Here is a 4,050-nt window from a genome sequence, read left to right as displayed (position 1 = left end):
GCAGAGTCACAGCACACAAATTAGAACATTCAGTAGTTCAAAAATGCCAGGATAGACAACTTCAATCTTTTATATCACCTCTGCACTTGTAAAGCTTTAGCTTTTGCTCATGATGATAAACATCAGGAAATCAAACTCACTAAAGAACAGAATAAATGTCGTTTCAAAAACTTGGTTGCATGAGAAAGCAGAATACACTGCTCACATTTTGCCAGTATTCCTGTGAATGTGTAACATGTTGTCAACATCTGTATTTTCTGTTATAACTTTTACTGTATGGGTAAGGAGTAAATTAAAGTCCTTCTCTGTTCCCACCTATGCCTGGGCTAAGCTAGTATTTGCATGAAAGATGAGGGGACAGGGTGAAATGCTGCCACCCCCCACATCCTTGATAGCATCCAACAAGTTTGAAGAGGTATTGGTTACTTTGGTTTTATAAGTTGCTTTATGCTCTCTAGTTTTTTGAATACACTGTAATTTTCAAGCACTTACCTGACACCTGAAGAAAAATGGCATAATAAAACCATATTTTTTTTCTTTTTAATTTAGGGATTCCAGCATCTTTCCTAAAACAGTTTGATAAATATGATAATATCATCTGAAGAAGGAGCAGAGCAAGATCCCACAAGGTGATTAGAACTTTTTCTCTTTTTCTCTTTAGATTCTCAGGTAAAATTTCTTCTGGTTCCTTGTCTTAATGTTCATCTTAATGTTTCCTAAGGTTCAAATTCCACTTCTGATTTTTCCATGCCATGGTCACTGCTTGGTCTCAGCAATGTGACTTTCCTTCTCTGCTGGATTTTATAGCTTTCTTCTAGTATTTGAAATTATTCAATCTGCTGTCTCTTCCCATCTGATTAATTTAACAACTATACCATCTCCTGGAAGGGGGAGGAGAGATATGCTAGTTCATATCAATGCTGCAACTGGGCATGTGGTTTTATGATAATTACTAGAAATCAACACATATTGGGATGTCATTGTTACACATTCCAGTAATCAATAAGATAATGTTATTAAAATATTTATTACCTGAAAGAACATAAAAGTTGAATTAAATTCTGAATGAATTACTACAGATTTCAACTGACATGCATTCATTTATCAATAAATAAAATTACATTAACCCATCATAAATTATTTTACAGTGGAATTTGGAGTGATTTCTTAAGTCATATAAACATGAGAAAACCAGAGCAAGTCACCAGAACAAGTCTTGAGATGAGAATCTTACCAAATTTCTGGAATTGTTTTTTCCTTCATAGATGAAACATGTTCTGCTTTCTTCCCATCTAAGCACATATTTAAATAATCAAGGTGGTAGAAATAAAATGGAGTTTTCCAGCAGAAGAAAATCCATGGAAGAATGATGTCCTGAAGCTAAATGGAAGGTATAACAAGTGGATGGAGAACTCTACCCAGTACTCCAGCTTGTACCAAGGGAAATCCTGCAATTAGTGGCCAAAAATAAATACCCACAGATGGATCCAACATCTATTGAACCTCATTAATTACCATGTGTTTCTGCTAGACATGAAGTTTACCCATAGGTTATGAATTGTGGATTCAGGCATAATGGTGATCCGGCAGTAAAATACCTTTCCTTCACTAAAACACTTGGGTTATTCCTAACATCAGAAAATAAAAATAGGATAAAAAGGTATGTATGACATAAATATTTCAGTGCCTGCCCTATATTCTTGTATAATAAAGAACAACCCTGAAATAAAGTCCATAGATCTGGCTGCTGTGTGAAGTACAGATTTCCCCTCAACAATGTACTGGATCTAACTATTCATTGTACAGGAGAGAAGAAATGTGACAAGGGAATCAACAGAAAGACCTTGAAAATCTTAATCTATTTTTCCTTTCTCAGTACGAAACTTCTTTAAAGACAGGAAAGATGCTACTGAAATACAAAATGAACCATAAAGCTAGGTAGTTGTGCTTGATCTTGTTTTGACTCAGACCCATACAAAACAAAAAAATTAAAAGCACATAAAATACTACAGCACAACTTTATTTTTTTGTCAGGGATTTGCTGTAAAAATTTGACAAATATATCGATGTTGCAGACTTTAGTAAATACCACCCACACTCAGTTATCTGTACTAGGTGTTCTAGATCTCAGACAGTCTGGAAGCCATAAGAACTTGCTGAAAAACTGATGATCACACAATTACTAGCACAAGTAGTATTAAAAAAAATAAAATAAAAATTTACCTTTACCTTTTTCTTAAGCTTTGATATGACATAGGTGGAGAGAATCTAATGAGAATATTAGACTTTGATACAGCAACTTAAAAATGTTCTTAACCTTTAGTAGTATTAGGTCCCTATTTTCTCATAGAAATATTATTACCATTTGATTTCCTCATTCTGATCTAAGGCACCTTTTATCATTTAGCCCCAGACTATGTCTACGCCAGGAGAGACAAACTTCACTTTGATATATTAGTTGACATATTAGTTTATTTGCCTACACACTCAACCTTGTTTGCCTTCAGGGATCTTAAAAAATTTTACCTAAATAAAGAGTATTCACTGAAATTATTTACAGCCACACTGTGCTTTTGATCTATATGAATAGCTACCACAGATTTTACTGATGTTTCAGGCATAGACTGTTAAATTGCACTGTAGCAATAAATGCATCCCCTTTCATTACTGCTTGACTACACAATGAACAAAAATTCTTACTATAATTCTTAAAAGTTTAAAGATTTTTTTCCTCTGCCTAATATTAATTCCTTGCTCTGACTTTTTATTTCTGATTTATTCAGTCTTCGATAGCTTCAAGTAGAAACAGTAAAACTTGCAATATAATATTTTAATTTATATTAGTACTAGCAGGATTCCTTGCCTTCTTGTTTGCAGACCCAGTCTTTATGCTGCTTAGAAGACATAGTGGAAAGGTTTTACATTCGACTAAGATACACAGGCCTTTCTGTAACTAGAGCCCATTAATTTTTGTTGTTTTCTTCAATTTTAATGCGTGAGTTTTCCTTTCTCTTGATTCTCAGAGATTTAACATTTACACATTAATAATTTGCATTGCATAATATTTATTTATAGTTAAAATGTATCTTTTAAGAAATGTGTTGTAAATTACTTTTGATACACGCCTAGAGGATACCTAGATACTATTCCTCATACAAATGGTTGCATAGAGAGCAAATAACTTACACAGCTTGATATTCATCTAAGGTCACAATATACTTGTTATTTAAGAATACTTAATTATAAGTAAAATTAAAGTTTCAAGGAGACTAGCTGTTGATTTTGGGGTCTTTTTCTTTAATTTTGAAAGGATTTAGGAGCTCAAATATTCCCTTGAGTATCATTTATACTTCTAATGGGACATGTAACCAATTTTCCATTGATTCCTCTTGACTTTTCTTACCCATAAACATTATAAATCTGTAGTAAATCTCAGACCCAGGCTCTGCTATCCAGTTTTCCACTAAGACAAGTCCAGAACAAAGTAAAATTCCCCCTCTTACATTATTTAAATTGTTAGGAAAACAGCAAACAAAGAACCATCAAAGAGAATTTTACTCCTTTACAATGAGAGAAAACCTATAGCAGCCTTTTCCTCAGGACTGGACTGGAGATGAAAATGAAGACTGGCAAGATTTGAGTACAGGTCCTTCATGCCGTATCCTCTGCATATTGCACAGTGATTCTCGCCAGGTTGTTCAGACACAGTTGGACTTCTCCAAGTTTTCACTTCCTTCCCACATACTTTTTAGTGGTTGTCTGCAAATGCAGGTTTATATGTAACATTCAATCTGTGAAATATATCTACATATGCCCTTTATAAAAAACCAAAAAAAACAAACAAACAAACAAAAAATAAGCAAAAAAGATGTATTTTAACGCAATGAATGTACCTATGACTGCATACATCAAGGAAGATCAAAAATCTTCCATATGCTTTGACACTGTCTCCATTTGCTCCATGAAAAGCATCATTCAGCTTCTTAATAATGAAGCATCATAGAATATGTCTTTATTTTTCTGCTTTACTGAAGGTAAACATTTTTTAGC

Source organism: Empidonax traillii, unplaced genomic scaffold (genome assembly GCF_003031625.1).
Source record: "Empidonax traillii isolate 1590-97213 ecotype Southwest subspecies unplaced genomic scaffold, ASM303162v1 scaffold80:size1517328, whole genome shotgun sequence".
NCBI classification, from domain to species: domain Eukaryota; kingdom Metazoa; phylum Chordata; class Aves; order Passeriformes; family Tyrannidae; genus Empidonax; species Empidonax traillii.
Note: the sequence above shows the minus strand (reverse complement) of the source record.